The sequence below is a fragment of the Globicephala melas genome, chromosome X (assembly GCF_963455315.2).
Source record: "Globicephala melas chromosome X, mGloMel1.2, whole genome shotgun sequence".
Taxonomy (NCBI): domain Eukaryota; kingdom Metazoa; phylum Chordata; class Mammalia; order Artiodactyla; family Delphinidae; genus Globicephala; species Globicephala melas.
This window is the reverse complement of record NC_083335.1, coordinates 122,268,107-122,286,438: the sequence shown is the minus strand read 5'-3', so window position 1 is coordinate 122,286,438 and position 18,332 is coordinate 122,268,107. Positions and strand designations below refer to the sequence as shown.

Sequence of the window (18,332 nt, the reverse complement as noted above, 5' to 3'; positions counted from 1 at the left end):
AACTGTGCCCAGGCTGGGAAATCCTGACGCAGAGGCATACATGCTTGCTCACCAAACGACACTTTTCCCTTCTTCTTAATTAACCAAAAATGGACTTGGTACTTTTTTTTTTTTTTTTTTTTTTTAACGGAATCACATCGCTGGCCTTTTCAAAGTCAATACATGCCTTTCAGCTTAGTACGTCCAGGGCCACAGAACACCAGGCTGGGCCCTCATAACCCACACGGTCCATCTGAGTTAGGGGTTCTTTGCCTTTCGGGTGCACAGGCTGGGGAGAAGCTGCCCCCTGAGCACACGGGGCACAGAAGCTCTGAGCACAGGGTCCAAAAGGCACAGTCCTTCTGCCCAACTCTTCTGGCCGCATTTAGGTTTCGGAGCGTTTTCACACTATTGCAAAACTTGGACAGTGCAGAAAGGTCATGAGGTTTTAAGCACTGGAAGCTGCTTCTGAGGGTATAAGAGAGCATATGATGATACAGTAAATGGGAAAAAAATAAAACACACCCACATAGTGCAAACGGCATCTGATGTTCAAAGTCACCACGAGCTAAAAATGAACCCTGCCTGCTGGCAATTACAACCCCAAGTCCTCGGTCTCAAAAAAACACAAACAAGTGTGGCTAGCTGTGTTTCAGAGCTCAGAATTGTTTGGATTTTACAAAGTAATGGCTTTAAAAAAAATCAAAACTAATTTATTAAAAGGATTCAAAGACCCCCTCCAACGCTGAGCTGCCTTAGGACGGCTTTTGGCACTCGTAACAGACACAGTCGTTTTCTACACTGAAAGCATTCATTCTGTCACACACACCATTCGGCAATTGAAACAACCAAAAATTGTAACCATGTGAGGTGATGGATGGTCACTAAAATTATGGTGCTCATCATTTGACAATACACATGGTATACCAAATCACTGTGCTGTACATCTGAAAGGTATACGATGTTAACGTCAACGATATCTGAGTAAGACTGGAATATCTATAAATTTGTCGTTCAATACAACTGGAATATATATGTATATATTCACCATTACCTTCATATATATAGGTATAAAACATCTATACATGTATATGTTCACCATTACCTTCATATATATAGGTATAATACATCTATACGTGTATATGTTCACCATTACCTTCATATATATAGATATAATACATCTATATGTGTATATGTTCACCATTACCTTCATATATATAGATATTTATATATGTACCATTACCTTCATATATATATATACACACACATACACACACATACTATATCTTCAAATATATCATGTAATCCATATACCTTGAGCAAAGTTTTAGAAAGCAACCTGCAACCACACATATTAATGGTTCCGCAGCGATAAACACGATGGATATTTGCATTCTGTCGGCTAAAGAATGACTATTCAACGGTACATCAGTTTTACATTCCTTGGTTCAGAACAAGTGTTGCTGCCAGACACTGGGCTTCCAATCTCTTTCTTTTCTTTCTGGTTACAGACAAAGGGCTGTGGATCAGAAGGCAGGGCTCTGTAGAAAAGCAACTGAAGAAGTCAGCCCTGGCAAAGCCGTCCTACGTTGAAGAGTGTCTTGGCCAATCCCGTGAACTCACATAAGCCCACAGTCTCCTCATCTGTGGCAGAGGCGGCACGTGGGGACCCAGGAAACCCTGGCCCAGTGACTCAGCTCGGACAAGCTGGGGTGTCCTCCAGCAAGAGTGAAAGTTGCCTGGAAACCTGGGGGAAGAGCTGCAGACAGGACGCAGGGGCCCTCTTCCCGCTTCCGTCAGGCCTCCAGGGGCTCCTTCCTGTCTCCAGTTCACAGGTGCTAAGCAGAGGATGCTCTGCCTCCCCAGGAAGCCTTCAGCAATGTTTGGACCAGGGCGGAGGTGTTCTCAAGCCCCTGCGATGCACAGGACGCTCCCACATCAAAGAATGATGCGGGATTGCAGTACACTGAGCTCCATAGAGACAGTGCCGGGGCAAGTGAGAGCCGGACGGGCACTGGGCGTCTCTGTGCCTCGCGGAGGAAAAATAATCAAGCATGGGCAAAGGAGATCCTAAGAAGCCGAGAGGCGAAATGTCATCATACGCATTGTTTGTGCAAACTTGCCGGCAGGAGCACAAGAGGAAGCACCCAGATGCTTCCGTCAGCTTCTCAGAGTTTTCTAAGAAGTGCTCAGAGAGGTGGAAGACCACGTCTGCTAAAGAGAAAGGAAAGTTTGAAGACATGGCAAAAGCGGACAAGGCCCGTTATGAAAGAGAAAGGAAAACTTATATCCCTCCTAAAGGGGAAACAAAAAAGAAGTTCAAGGATCCCAATGCACCCAAGAGGCCTCCTTCGGCCTTTTTCTTGTTTTGTTCTGAGTATCGTCCAAAAATCAAAGGAGAGCATCCTGGCCTATCCATGGGCGATGTTGCAAAGAAACTGGGAGAGATGTGGAAAAACACTGCTGCAGATGACAAGCAGCTTTAGGAGACGGCTGCTAAGCTGAAGGAAAAGTACGAAAAGGAGATTGCTGCAAACGGAGCTAAAGGGAAGCCTGATGCAGCAAAAAGAGGGAGTCGTCAAGGCTGAAAAAAGCAAGAAAAAGAAGGAAGAGGAGGAAGATGACGATGATGATGAATAAGTTGGTTCCAGCACAGTTTTTTTTTTCTTGTCTATAAAGCATTTAACCCCCCTGTACACAACTCACTTCTTTTAAAGAAAAAAACTGAAATGTAAGGCTGTGTAAGGTTTTTTTTAAAACTGTACAGTGTCTTTTTTTGTATAGTTAACACACTACCGAATGTGTCTTTAGATAGCCCTGTCCTGGTGGTATTTTCAATAGCCACTAACCTTGCCTGGTATGGTATGGGGGTTGTAAATTGGCAGGGAAATTTAAAGCAGGTTCTTGTTGGTGCACAGCACAAATTACTTATATATGGGGATGGTAGTTTTTTCATCTTCAGCTGTCTCTGATGCAGCTTATATGAAATAATTGTTGTTCTGTTAACTGAATACCACTCTGTAATTGCAGTAAAAAGAAAAGTTGCAGCTGTTTTGTTGACATTCTGAATGCTTCTAAGTAAACACAATTTTTTTTATTAGTGTTGTTGTCCTTTTCATAGGTCTGAAAAGTTTCTTCCTAAGGGGAAGCTAGTCTTCTGCTATTGCCCATTTTGGATCACACGAATTATTACAGTGTTTATCTTTCGTAGAGTTAGCTGATAAAAAGCTTTCGTGTACGCACCCTGCATACTCATGATGAGGCTGATAAAAGCTTAATTGAGACAGTTTTCATCCATAACTGAAACTCAAATCTTGATCGGTGGATATCAGATGTCATGTAGCCCAGGTTCATTTACAAAGTGAAGAGTAACCAATCTACTCACAGCACGGGATTATTAGAATCAAACATTTTGAAAGTCTGTCCTTGAAGGACTAATAGAAAAGTATGTTCTAATCTTTACATGAGGACTCTACATCCTTTAACTCCCATTACCACGTAATGGCAGTTATATTTGCAGTTCCCACATTTAAGACTGAGAATGTATCCCCAAAAGCGTGAGCTTAAAATACAAGACTGCTATATTACGGTTTTTTTTGTTGTTGTTGTTGATATTAGTCCCAACAAAGGCTCTGGAGAAAAAGTGCTGGCTGTAAATGTCTTCTCCTATTTATCTAAATATGGATTGTTTAGGAAGCTTGAGATCCTCCATTAAAGGTATTTTTAATTAATTGGGCCAACTTTTAAAGTCGTATACCACATTTTAAATCAGGTATATTTTCCTATATTATGGTTTGCCCCTTTATAAATGAAATAGACATGAGGGAAGAAGACAAACTTTGTATTTCAGTACGAATTACCTGATTTATTTGAATTTGATTTTTCTTTACAGCACTCAAGCTCATTCATCAGGGTCATATGTTTATCTGCTTAACAGTTTAGGGAACAATTTGGCAATTTTGTCGTTTTTGAGATTATCGTTCTCTTAAAGTGCCAGTGTTCTAAAATAGCGTTCTTGTAATTTTACACGCTTTTGTGATGGAGTGCTGTTTTGTTATATAATTTTGACTTGGATTCTTTCCATTTGCATTTGTTTTATGTAATTTCATGAGGAATACTGAAGATCTGAGTCCTGGATGATACTAATAAACTAATAATTGCAGAGGTTTAAAAAAAAAAAAAAAAAGAATGATGCGGCCCCCAAAGTCAGCACTGTGGTGCCCAGGCTGAGGAACCCTGCTCCACCGCAAAGCTCTGACGGATGCATTTTATTCTACTGTTTTATGAAGTATAGTTGATTTACAATGTTGTGTTAATTTCAGGTGCAGAGCATCGTGATTCAGGGTGTTTGCAGATTATATTCCATTACAGGTTATTACAAGAGAATGGCTGTAATTCCCCGTGCTATACAGTAAATCCTTGCTGCTTACCTATTTTATATAGAGTAGTCTGTATCTGTTAATCCCATATCCCCAGTTTGTCCCTCTCCCCTTTAGTAACCATAAGTTTGTTTTCTGTGTCTGTTTCTGTTTTGCAAGTGCATTCATTTGTATTATTTTTGAGATTCCACATACATGTGATATCATAGAGTATTTGTCTTTCTCTGTCTGACTTATTTCACTAAGCATAAGACACTCTAGGTCCATCCATGTGGCTGCAAATGGCAATATTTTATTCTTTTTTATGGCTGAGTAATATTCCATTGTATATATGTACCACATCTTCTTTATCCAACCGTCTGTTGATGGGCACTTGGGTTGCTTCCATGTCTTGGCTATTGTGAATAGTGCCTTGTGCATTTTAAATGCTTACTGTAGGTCAGTGGTTGTCATCTGGAGCTGAAGGGACATGGGGCGACACCTGGAGACAAGTCTGGTTGTCACATTTGGGAGGGGGGTTGATACTGCCATCTAGCAGGTGGGTCCTAAATATCCTCCATGCACAGGTCAGTCCCTACAGCAAAGCGTCTTCCAGTTCTGCAGCTGAGAAACCCTGGGGTAGACAGATTAACTGTAAAGGAGACCTGCCCACCCCAACTCTCCATCTATCTGTAGACAAGACAACTCCCCCATCCTGGAACCACTAAAGAGGAACACTGGACCCGGGACCCATTCAGTCTCACCTGCAGGCTTCCTACCATAGTTGACAGTCAAGCCGGCTGCCCTAGCTGAGCCCAGCTGAGCCCAGCACTCGATGCTACTGATAGGCATTTAATGATCCCTGACACTGGCACTTGCAGCATTTCCCGAGTTTTGTTTTCCATCTTGGACAGCCTTGGAGGTGAGACTGCCATTGTGTTTCATCATTGCTACACCTTTTTTTTTTTTTTTTTTTTTTTTTTTTTGCGGTACGCAGGCCTCTCGCTGCTGTGGCCTCTCCCGTTGCGGAGCAAAGGCTCCGGACGCGCAGGCTCAGCGGCCATGGCTCACGGGCCCAGCCGCTCCGCGGCACGTGGGATCCTCTCGGACCGGCGCACGAACCCGTGTCCCCTGCATGGGCAGGCGGGCTCCCAACCACTGCGCCACCAGGGAAGCCCTGCTACACCTTTTTTTACCTGGATCCCAGGGGTCCTAGGTAAGAGTTCACTGACTGACTGATAGAGTTTTAAAAGGTTAATATCCAAAAAAGGGGGGATTTTAATCAGAAGACAAGAAGCAAAGAAAACAACAAAGGTGGCGACTGGTCTGCAGAACATGGCTTAGGATTTTTACCCATAAACCTTTAATGCCTGTTTCATCCAGCCTTTTAAGGGATGCCTGACATTTACTGTTTCGCTTTTAAATACAAATAGAGGGAGACTTTATATCTTTTTTTTTTCCCACGCAGTGAAAGCTTTTACAGTTCTGAATCCTGATGGCATCAGCTGTTATATTAAAATCTCATTATAAATGAATATGGGGCAATATCTCAGTTGGGAAATATGAATGACCCTGGAGACACCAATTCATAGGAATAATCTGTCAGGTATTGCCATGGGTTTACTGAACACACAGAGTGCCCTACGGCAAATAACCAGGCCGCGGAGTAATCTTCCAGTAAAATAGTTTCACCATTTTTAGTAACATCATCTTGGGTGGCAATGCTTTCTAGCAGCCCTCTGACTCAATCTGCAAGGGTGAGCACAAAGGGCAAAACGGATGTGGACAGGAAACCTGCGGATACCTGGATAAGAAGTAAAGTAAGCAAGAACTAGACATCTTAATTCATTCCGATCATTCATTAACAAGGGAAACGTGGAGGGTGAGGCTGAACGGGGGGTTACATGCATTTCTTAGCATCTACCTCTGGGGGAAAAAAATAATAAATTTGGCTGGTTCATAACAGGTAGATTATGTATGGCATGCACTGCAAAGGACACACTGTCCCAGAGGCTGGTTTCTCTGTAATTGACGTACATTTGCAGAATGGACAGGCTGATTTCTGAACCACAGACTCATTCCCTGTTTAACCCAGCTCCTTTATACAAAAGCCAAACCCTGTCTACGTGGCCAAACACTGGAATAATAAACAGCACATCTGAAAACATAGCCAGTGTAGCCACAAGGAGTGGTGGAAGCCATGGTCCTGAGGACACACTCAGTGATCGACGTACACGCCTCTCAAGTATGTAGGAAATCTGGTTGTCATTTTTCAGGACACAGATTCAAGTGGCTCATGCCAGACTTTGAACTTGTATATTTAGAACAGAAAATAAAGATCTGTGGGACTTCCCGGGTGGCACAGTGGTTAAGAATCCACCTGTCAATGCAGGGAACATGGGTTCAAGCCCTGGTCCGGGAAGATCCCACATCCGCGGAGCAACTAAGCCCATGCTCCACAACTACTGAGCCTGCGCTCTAGAGCCCGTGAGCCACAACTACTGAGCCCATGAGCCACAACTTCTGAGCCCATGTGCCATAACTACTTAAGCCCGCGTGTCTAGAGCCAGTGTTCCTCAACAAGAGAAGCCACCGCAATGAGAAGCCCACGCACCGCAAGGAAAAGTAATCCCCGCTCGCCGCAACTAGAGGAAGTCCGCACGCAGCAACGAAGACTCAACGCAGCCAAAAAAAAAAAAAAAAAACAAATTCCTAAGTATGAAAAAAAAGGAAAGAAAAGAAAGATGTGACATGGAAAAAAGATTAAAAAAAAAAGTGGAACTGTGAAGAAACACAGGTGTTAAGTAACTTTTTTATGAGAGCTTCATCAGTTATCCGGTGATGACTTTACAGCCTGTGATATAAATCCATATAACTTCCCCGGGCTGCCCAATGAGTATTCAAAGCCCGGAGCTCTGTGTTTCTTCATGTGGTCCTCCCTCAGGCCCCTAGTGCCTCATCTATAAATCAGAGGGGAGCTGGGCTTCCTGAAATGATCGGTCACACCTTGGCAGTCATCAAACGGACACGCCTATCATTTCTGAATACTGCACCGTGATCTTTCTTTTCCTGCTGGCACCCTGAAGTGGGAGGGGGAAAAAAAGCGGACATGTACTCAGAGCACCTCGTGTGTGCACGGGAGTGTCCACGCCACTGTGCACAGCAGGCAGGTGTGGCAGGTGCACACGTGTGGGCGGAGAAGCTGAGGGGGCTGGAAAGCAGTGGGGAGGTGGGCGTCACACGTGGGGACAATGCTCCCCCACTGGGAGGCACCGGGGTGCGGGTGAGGCCATGCACAGCTGGTGTTGCGTTCCGGATGCCCTGTGCACGGCCCGCAGCACAGCAGCCCTGCATCCTTGACTATCACGTGTCTCGCTCCCCCGGCACGCGGCACGCAGAGCCCCGAGGAAGGCATTCCCGGCCAACACCAAGGGTGGGGAGGTCGGCCGGGCAGCCCTGAGCCTGGTGGGCGGAAAGCAGCACAGAGGAAGTGAGCCCGGATGCCTCAGCCCACACGTCTGGGGGACACGTGTACCCCGGGAAACATAACCGTCAGCGTTTCTCTTTTCGCCTGTCCCCTCCCATCCATCATTATTCCGTTTTGTTTAGTTTAAAAAAAAAAAAGGAAAGACTAAATCTCCACCTTTGTTTTCCATGTCTATAAATAAAACCTTACTTCGTTTTAATTGTGTGCCTCTGGCTCTTGGCAGGCACTCACATAATTAATACGTAATGTGGCGGCTGCTGACGTATTTCCCATTCTTCATGGAAACCCAGGACGATAGTATGGTGAAACCTGAAAAACTATTTTAACCTGAATAAGCATGACTCTGACATCATCAAAAGGTGACATCTAGGGCTTCCCTGGTGGCGCAATGGTTGAGAGTCCGCCTGCCGATGCAGGGGACACGGGTTCGTGCCCCGGTCCGGGAAGATGCCACATGCCGCGAAGCGGCTGGGCCCGTGAGCCGTGGCCACTGAGCCTGCGCGTCCGGAGCCTGTGCTCCGCAGTGGGAGAGGCCACAGCAGTGAGATAAACAACCTAACTTTACACCTAAAGCAATTAGAGAAAGAAGAACAAAAAAACCCCAAAGCTAGCAGAAGGAAAGAAATCATAAAGATCAGATCAGAAATAAATAAAAAAGAAATGAAGGAAACAACAGCAAGGATCAATAAAAGTAAAAGCTGGTTCTTTGAGAAGATACACAAAATTGATAAACCCCTAGCCAGACTCATCAAGAAAAAAAGGCAGAACACTCAAATCAATAGAATTACAAATGAAAAAGGAGAAGTAACAACTGACACTGCAGAAATACAAAGGATCATAAGAGATTACTACAAGCAATTATGTGCCAATAAAATGGACAACCTGGAAGAAATAGACAAATTTGTAGAACAGCACAACCTTCCGAAATTGAACCAGGAAGAAACAGAAAATATAAACAGACCAATCACAAACACTGAAATTAAAACTGTGATTAAAAATCTTCCAACAAACAAAAGCCCAGGACCAGATGGCTTCACAGATGAATTCTATCAAACATTTAGAGAAGAGCTAACACCTATCCTTCTCAGACTCTTCCAAAATACAGCAGAGGGAGGAACACTCCCAAACTCATTCTACGAGGCCACGATCATCCTGAAACCAAAACCAGACAAAGATGTCACAGAAAAAGAAAACTACAGGCCAATATCACTGATGAACATAGATGTAAAAATCCTCAACAGAATACTAGCAAACAGAATCCAACAGCATATTAAAAGGATCGTACACCATGATCAAGTGGGGTTTATCCCAGGAACGCAAGGATTCTTTAATATACGCAAATCAATCAATGTGATACACCATATTAACAAGTTGAAGAATAAAAACCGTATGATTATCTCAATAGATGCAGAAAAAGCTTTTGACAAAATTCAACACCCATTTATGATAAAAAATTTTCCAGAAAGCAGGCATAGAGGGAACTAAAAACATAATAAAGGTCATGTATGACAAACCCACAGCCAATATCATTCTCAATGGTGAAAAACTGAAACCATTTCCACTAAGATCAGGAAAAAGACAAGGTTGCCCACTCTCATCACTATTATTCAACATGGTTTTGGAAGTTTTAGCCACAGCAATCAGAGAAGAAAAAGAAATCCAAATCGGAAAAGAAGTAAAACTGCCACTGTTTGCAGACGACATACTATACATATAGAATCCTAAAGATGCTACCAGAAAACTACTAAAGCTAATCAATGAATATGGTAAAGTAGCAGGATACAAAATTAATGCACAGAACTCTCTTGCATTCCTATACAAAAATGATGAAAAATCTGAAACAGAAGTTAAGGAAACACTCCCATTTACCACTGCAACAAAAAGAATAAAATACCTAGGAATAAACCTACCTAAGGAGGCAAAAGACCTGTATGCAGAAAACTATAAGACACTGATGAAAGACATTAAACATGATACAAACAGATGGAGAGATATACCATGTTCTTGGACTGGAAGAATCAACACTGTGAAAATGACTCTACTACCCAAAGCAATCTACAGATTCAATGCAACCCCTATCAAAACTACCACTGGTATTTTTCACAGAACTAGAACAAAAAATTTCACAATTTCTATGGAAACACAAAAAACCCCGAATAGCCAAAGCAATCTTGAGAAAGAAAAACGGAGTTGGAGGAATCAGACTCCCTGACTTCAGACTATACTACAAAGCTATAGTAATCAAGAGAGTATGGTACTGCCACACAAAAACAGAAATATAGATCAATGGAACAGGGTAGAAAGTCCAGAGATAAACCCCCACACATATGGTCACCTTATTTTTGATAAAGGAGGCAAGAATATACAATGGAGAAAAGACAGCCTCTTCAGTAAGTGGTGCTGGGAAAACAGGACAGCTACATGTAAAAGAATGAAATTAAAACACTCCCTAACACCATACACAAAAATAAACTCCAAATGGATTAAAGACATAAATAAAGGCCAGACACTATCAAACTCTTAGAGGAAAACATAGGCAGACCACTCTATGACATAAATGACAGCAAGATCCATTTTGACCTACCTCCTAGAGTAATGGAAATAAAAACAAAAGTAAACAAATGGGACCTAATGAAATGTAAAAGCTTTTGCACAGCAAAGGAAACCATAAACAAGACCAAAAGACAACCCTCAGAATGGGAGAAAATATTTGCAAATGAAGCAACTGACAAAGGATTAATCTCCAAATTATACAAGCAGCTCATGCAGCTCAATATCAAAAAAACAAACAACCCAATCCAAAAATGGGCAGAAGACCTAAATAGACATTTCTCCAAAGAAGATATACAGGTGGCCAACAAACACAGGAAAGAATGTTCAACAACACTAATCATTAGAGAAATGCAAATCAAAACTACAATGAGGTATCACCTCACACCAGTCAGAATGGCCATCATCAAAAAATCTACAAACAATAAATGCTGAAGAGGGTGTGGAGAAAAGGGAACCCTCTTGCACTGTTGGTGGGAGTGTAAACTGATACAGCCACTGTGGAGAACAGTATAGAAGTTCCTTAAAAAACTAAAAATAGAACTACCATATGACCCAGCAATCCAACTACTGGGCAGATACCCTGAGAAAAACCATAATTCAGAAAGAGTCATGTACAGTGTTCACTGCAGCTCTATTTACAATAGCCAGGACAGGGAAGCAACCTAAGTGTCCATCAACGGATGGATGGATAAAGAAGATGTGGCACATATATACCATGGAACATTACTCAGCCATAAAAAGGAACGAAAATGAGTTATTTGTAGTGAGGTGGATGGACCTAGAGTCTGTCATACGGAGTGAAGTAAGTCAGAAAGAGAAAAACAAATCCCGTATGCTAACACATATATATGGAATCAAAAAAAAAAAAAAAAAGGTTCTGAAGAACCTAGGGGCAGGACAGGAATAAAGACGCAGACCTCGTAGAGAATGGACTTGAGGCCACGGGGAGGGGGAAGGGTAAGCTGGGACGAAGTGAGAGAGTGGCATGGACATATATACACTACCAAATGTAAAAGAGATAGCTAGTAGGAAGCAGCCACACGGCACAGGGAGATCAGCTCGATGCTTTGTGACCACCTAGAGGGGTGGGATAGGGAGGGTGGGAGGGAGACGCAAGAGGGAGGAGATATGGGGATATATGTACACATATAGCTGATTCACTTTGTTATACAGCAGAAACTAACACACCATTGTAAAGCAATTATACTCCAATAAAGATGTTAAAAAAAAAAAAATCCCCCAGAGGATTTATCTTAGTAAGTGGAAAGAGGCCTTGGAGTCAGGTCCCAAGCTAGCCGTGCAACCTCGGAAAAGTACATAACCAGCCTGGAGCATTGGCTCTCTCTTCTGCTGCGTTCCAGGCCAGGTTATTCACAAGATAATGGACCAGGACACACTGGCTAGAACATAAATAAAGGCTCCTTTTGAGCTAACTTTAGAGAATGGAAGTGAAAAGACTGCACTTGATAGTACTATGTAAACCACTGTGCTCTGAGGTCGGGAGAAGCAGGGGCTTTGTTCTATTAAGACTCGCAGAGGTGCAGTAATGAAACTGTTCAAGGTGGAACCTAGGTGATGTCTGACATCCTTCTCATCATGGTGCCCACCAAAGTAACCCTCAAGATAAAACTGGGCACATCTCCTCACTTTGGACTCTGCAGAGGAGAGCCCAGTGGAGACAGGGTTGGTGCAAAATTCTACCCTAGGACTAGGGCATGATGCAGTCAGTCAAAGAGTGGCAAGCAGTGACTCATTCTCCAAGATGGACTGGAAAGACCAAGGCTTGGTCCTTAGGGCATTAACTAGAGGAACTGGCATCTCAACGCAAATCAGGCAACTGGGACCAGAGCAATACGGCGTTCGTGGGAGGGTCATCTCTTTACCTGGACGGGGCCTGGGACCTCAGGATCCACTGTGCAGCTGGCCTATTACTATCTACAATCATCTTCTATCGTCTCTGCACGGGATCAAGTGCGTGCATTCTGGATGTACAGGTTCAGCTCTGCAGCTCTGCAGCTCAGGATGGGCTCAGCTATCCTCCAGCAAGCCAGTGCCACCTTCTGAAGCTCAGAAATGCTGACTATTATGCACAGGATGGATAGACAACAAGGTCCTACTGTACAGCACAAGGAACTACAGTCCATATCCTGGATAAACCATAATGGAAAAAGAATATGAAAAAGAACAGATATATATGTATAACTGAATCCCCTTGCTGTACAGCAGAAATTAACACAACATGGTACATCAACTATCCTTCAATACAAAATGACAACAAAGCCCAGCAATGCTAGAATATCACAAGCACTCTCCTACCTCTAGTCCTGAGACGCTCCGTGGAGACTAAAAGGAAGGTTCTCGGGCAGAAAAGGGGCAAAACGCGTGTGGACCCCACTCACAGACGCTTCCTCTGGTGCTACAAAGAAGGTGGACAGTGGCCGATCAACAGAGGAAGACGTAAAATGCTGAGTCATTTCAGGGTGGGTGTTTTTGGTCATTTGTGGTTTTTAATTATCATGCATTGCCCGTGCGTCATGAGCTGGGCTAATCACAGCCTTGTCCTTGATATCCTGTTTTTCGGGGCTTGAAGTTATCGCTTTATCACTAAGTCCAAAATTGAGCTGTAGTAAATCACCTTCCTTTAAATGACGTTCTGATTACGCCGGGAGGGGGGAGTCATGGGAACTGATTGCCCCTGAAGCCCTTTCAGGGTAAACGGCCACAGGAAATGGGGCTGAAACATGCTTTTTAAATGTTATTTCTTTATAAGTGCATAGGACGGCCGCCAACAAACATATCCTATTGAAAAGTGTCCACAAAAGAACAAAATATATTGACTATAACTGTTGGATCCATCTATGCTGCTTAACTTATTACACAGCTCTGAAGCCTGTGCAATTTCATTTACACATAACACACATACACCATACATTATACAGAAAGAACTTTCACCCAATTTTTTTTTTTTAATAAATTTTTTATTTATTTCTTTTTGGCTGCGTTGGGTCTTTGTTGCTGCACACAGGCTTTCTCTAGTTGTGGCGAGTGGGGGCTACTCTTCATGGTGGTGCGTGGGTTTCTCACTGCGGTGGCTTCTCTTGTGGAGCACGGGCTCTAGGTGCGTGGGCTTCAGTAGTTGTGGCTCATGGGCTCTAGAGTGCAGGCTCAGTAGTTGTGGTGCACAGGCTTAGTTGCTCTGTGGCATGTAGGATCTTCCTGGACCAGGGCTCGAACCTGTGTCCCCTGCATTAGCAGGCAGATTCTTAACCCCTGCACCACCAGGGAAGTCCCTCACCCAAGTTTCCTGAAGCAACACACACGTCTAGTTACTTATAATATATGATGTATGCAAATTAAGTATGTTTAAATGATATGTAATGACGTTTCCTCTTAAGTTTCTTAAACACACACACACATTATTTGTATGTAATACATAACATATAAGAATGTGTGTCTTTATAAGTTAAATACCTTTAAATTTTATGTAAAGACGGTTCCTCAAGTTTAAAATCACACAAACAACTCGATTATTTACATATATAACATAAATGTGTATGCATGTCTACACACACACACATACACACACATATCCCATTCCTCTTATGATTCTTAAATCTTCACTCTTACAGGTACTTCAGATTCTCTTTCCGTACAATTTAATACGTAAATTTACTTGTATTTCAATGCTCTGGGTATCACAATGAATTGCCCAGATCCAAAGTTTGTACTAAATGACTGCTTCAGGACAGCTGGTATTTAGAGAGAGCTGGAGGGTCCCAGTGGACCCCAAGCACACCAGTAGTCTGGCACTTTTAAAAGCATGATGGTGGAGGGGCAGCGATCCAACCCAAAGGGAAGTTAACAGATACTACTTTCTTGTTAAAGAGTATGTGTGATGTGCTTGGGAAATGCTAGGTTAAAAAAAAAAAATGAGAAAAGTATCCTTGACCTCAGGTACGAAGCATTTTGAGTGACATGTGGCTTGTGGATTTCAGAGGGATGATGCAAGGTGCATTGTTTCTGCCAGGGTTGTGTCATCTTGGGGAGGGAGAGGAGGTGGCCAGAAGCCCACTTTCCACTCCCCCCTGCTCTTTGTTTAACTGGAGTTCGCTTGGTCAGGCTGAACAGGATAAAACCTGCTTCTCTGGGCCTGGCTGGGCTAAGAGGCGCTCAAATAAATACGGTCACAGTCGGACACGACTGCTGCTGCCATTATGGGTTTCCATTCAAATGGTAGAAATAAAAAACAAAAATGTTTCTCCTGGTGTATTTTTTTCGACCTTTCTTTTTCCTTTTTTCTTACAGTTTTTTGTTGGTTGTCTCCAGGACAGATGGATGGATGGATGGATGGATGGATAGATAGAGTCATGAATGTAGTTAATTTTCACATTAGTCGTCTATTAGGGATGTGGTTTTGATTACCCTCAGTATAAGAAACTTTAAAAACACAGAGAAGAATATAGAAATAGATAATGCTGCCTGTGGGTTCCTTGAGAGGCAGCAAGATACACCCTCCCTGTTTCTGCTGTCTGACCCGTGGATAAGGATAATTACATCACCTGCCTCTGTCATAGAGAGAATGAACTAAGAGATGTTTCTAAAGCAGTGAGCGTGTTCCAGTCCTCTGAAGGCTGGGGGCAATTACTGCAGTTGTTAGGAAACAAAAAAGCCACTTTGAACCCGGAACTGCTCATCGCTCTTTCCTGGAGGCTCTCCTTATCTGCCTTGAGTACGTGTTTCTGAGAACAGACAGGCTTGCTAAGACGTCACGTGGAATCAAGGCCCTTCTGATAAGCCAGCGGTGTCATCTGAAGTAGCCCCTGTGCCAGGGAGACCGCGCAGTGACTCTGCCCCGGGGACAAGAGACTCGGCATGCAGGGCCCTGGGCACCCCTCCTGTGAATCTGGGAAGGAGACGGAAGGGACCCAGATGCCCGGGCACGTCTGCTGTGGACACCACCACCCCTAACAGGTCCTGGAGGCAAGGGGAAGGCCAGAGGATTCAGCCACACCCAAAAATCAGGAGGGGAAGAAGAGCGGGAGACAGAGGGAGAGGGAGGGAGCAAGGAGAGAAGGGAGAGTCAGGGGAACCACGGACCGAAACCTCCCGCCCTGGCCGGGCCCGAGAGTAGCCACTGGCATGAGTTCTCTTAGAACAGGAGGTCCTGGTAAGGAACACGGAATTGACAAGTTACCACCAACTGGAAGAATTTGGGAAGGGTCAAAAGGAGAGAGGAGTCCACAGGTCCTACCAACCTCCCGGAATCCTTCTCGGGGAATCCACCTTGGCTGACCGATACGCGCACCATCAGGAAGGACCGTGAGTCAGAACGATTGGCCAGAGACAACCCAGAAACTAACCCCATCACCATAAAACCCGAGACCGCGAGCCACGTGGCAGAGCAGTTCTCCTGGGTCCCCTCACCCTCCTGCTCTCCAGCCGGGCGCCCCTTCCCAATAGAGTCTCCGGCTTTGTCAGCACGTGTGTCTCCTCGGACGATTCATTTCTGAATGTTAGACAAGAGCTCACTCTCAGGCCCTGGAAGGGTCCCCTTCCTGCAACAGGAGGAAGGAAAGAGGGAGGGCAAGAGAACTCAGTAGAGGCATCATGAGTCCTAGCGGTGAGCAGCGCTCCCGAGGGGCAGGTAGGGGGGAGCCTCAGGCCCCTCCCTCAGGTGTCCATGGTCATAGGGTCTGGGCGCCAGAGGGAATTCTGAAACAGCGTACGGTTCAACCATGCACCTCACTGCCCCCATGGTTGACCATTCAGCCTCGGTCCATACGTGTGATTTTGCACAGTGCTATCGACTTAGGTGCGAACGCTGTGTGTGTTAGCAAACATGTTTTCCCTTATCAGTGAATGCTACAAAGCTCATGCCAGAACCTGAACCTGCATTTTAAGAACCTGAACCTGCATTTTACTCCTTTTGTAGGACTTTAAGAACTCTGTCCATTTCCTGAAGGTTGGTTTAAAAGTTAAATAATAAAAGCTGTACTTATATAATATTGTAAGTCAACTATGCTTCAATAAAAATGTTTAAAAAGCTGTAAATATGCTTCACGCTAATATGCACATTGCATCATGCTGAAATCAAATAAATCGATCTGGGGCATGGATGTCTTTCCACACTCTCCTCGCTAGACAGCTGGAGGACCCACAGGGACGCACGACCATCCCCCATGGAGATCACTGGCCAGGATCCACACACACAATAAATGCTAGTAAGGCTTAACTGATTTCCTGTTTTCTACATAAAATCCTCACACGTCGAGGTTCTCACATGCCTGCACACCACCACGAAGTGTCCTTCATGCCCCAGGAGGGGAGGGTCAGTGGCCTAGACCTCTTGGGGACCTGGGTGAAATGCAGATGCTGATTTAGGAGGGCCGGGTGGCACCTGGGGGTCCGCATCTTTGGCAAGGTCCCAGATGGTGCTGATGCCGTGGGTCTGTGGACCACTTTTGCCGTCTACCACTGTGAGCACTAAACGGGGCTCCTCTCTTGAAGGCAGGTCCTCCAGGTGGTACTCTGACCGCAAAGGAGGTCAAGACTAATGACCTTCCCGCAAAATACTAACAGCATCCTGGAGGAAAACGCCACGAGAGGCAGATGCAGCCATCCACGTCAGGCCTCCCTTCTGGAGTTCCCGGGGCTTGGGGGAAACAGTTGGGAGGAGGGGACCACATCCCCTGGTCCCCACTCCCTTGCCAGCTACCTATGGAAGCCAGAGCTTTTGATTTCCCAGCATCATCAGGAAAGGTGTCCCCTTGGGTCCATCCTCACCCTGAATGTGATGCAGAAGCCTATCTCCTTGGGCTGGAGGGTGCGGGCAAGGCTTGTGAGCCCCCCGTGGCTGGAGAAGAGCACAGACTGCAGGTACCTGTCCACAGACGGCTGCAGAGAGCACCAGGCCCGAGCCCAACCTACCCCCAATCTCCGCTGGATGGGACTCGCACCTCACAGATATGAACACGAGGATGGGGTAGAGGCAGATTATGGATGGCGGCTACAGCAGACTGGCCACCAGACAGACAGACCCTAGCTCCTTGAGGAGCTGAGAGACCGTGGCAAGTGACTGTCGCTTACTTATCTGGTGTCTATAAGGAAAGTGTTAATTAGCAGCACACTTAACTGTGTCTTAAAAGCGAGAAAGGACACATTTTCTAAGTAGCGATGAGCATGCTGTTGTCAGGAAGATGCTGTCAAAATGAATCGGTGAAATGTTTTAGCTTTACGAGGAGTATGTTCTTTTTTTTTTTTAAGTCCTTCTTGAATCCAGGACAGAGAGCTCTTGAATTGGGTCATGAATTCTTGGAGTCAAGGGACATGGGGAAGGTGACTGCATACACAGGGCAGAACCTCTGAGCTATCACCCTGCTTGCCTGGTCAATTAGGCTACTGGGATTCCATATACATATGAGTCCATATACATGTGTGCATGTGCGTATGTACAAACAGAAATAAAGATAGATGGACAGACAGATAGATAGAGGAATGGATAGATGGATGGATGGATAGATGGATGCATAGACAGAAGAATGGATAGATAGATAAGACAGACAGACAGGAGGTGCTTGCTACTGGCATCTTGTGGGTAGAGGCAAGGGAGGTTGCTAAATATACTGCAATGCGCAGAAACACCCCTTTTCCCCACCCCCCAATGAAAATTATTGCATTATTTTGGTAGGGCTTCCATAATAAAGTACCACAGGCTGGATGGCTTAAGCAACAGACATTTATTCCCTCCCTGTCCTGGAGGCTGGAAGTCCAAGATCTAGGTGTCTGCAGAACTGCTTCCTCCTGAGGCCTCTCTCCTGGGCGTGCAGACGGCCATCTCCTCCCTGTGTCCTCAAGTGGTCGTCCCTGTGTGTGTGTCTGTGTCCTGATCTCCTCTTCTTATAAGAACACCAATCCTATCAGGGCCCACCCTAATGACCTCATTTTACCTTCATCCC

General features: G+C 44.7%; 1 protein-coding gene and 1 pseudogene across 5 annotated transcripts in view; one reads left to right on the top strand and one right to left on the bottom strand.

Moving 5' to 3' along the window:
• Positions 1 to 18,332, bottom strand: part of STS (steroid sulfatase) — a 182,130-nt gene that overhangs the window by 149,474 nt on the left and 14,324 nt on the right. The window lies entirely within an intron of this gene.
• LOC115842402 (high mobility group protein B1 pseudogene) lies at positions 1,941 to 2,619 on the top strand (annotated as a pseudogene).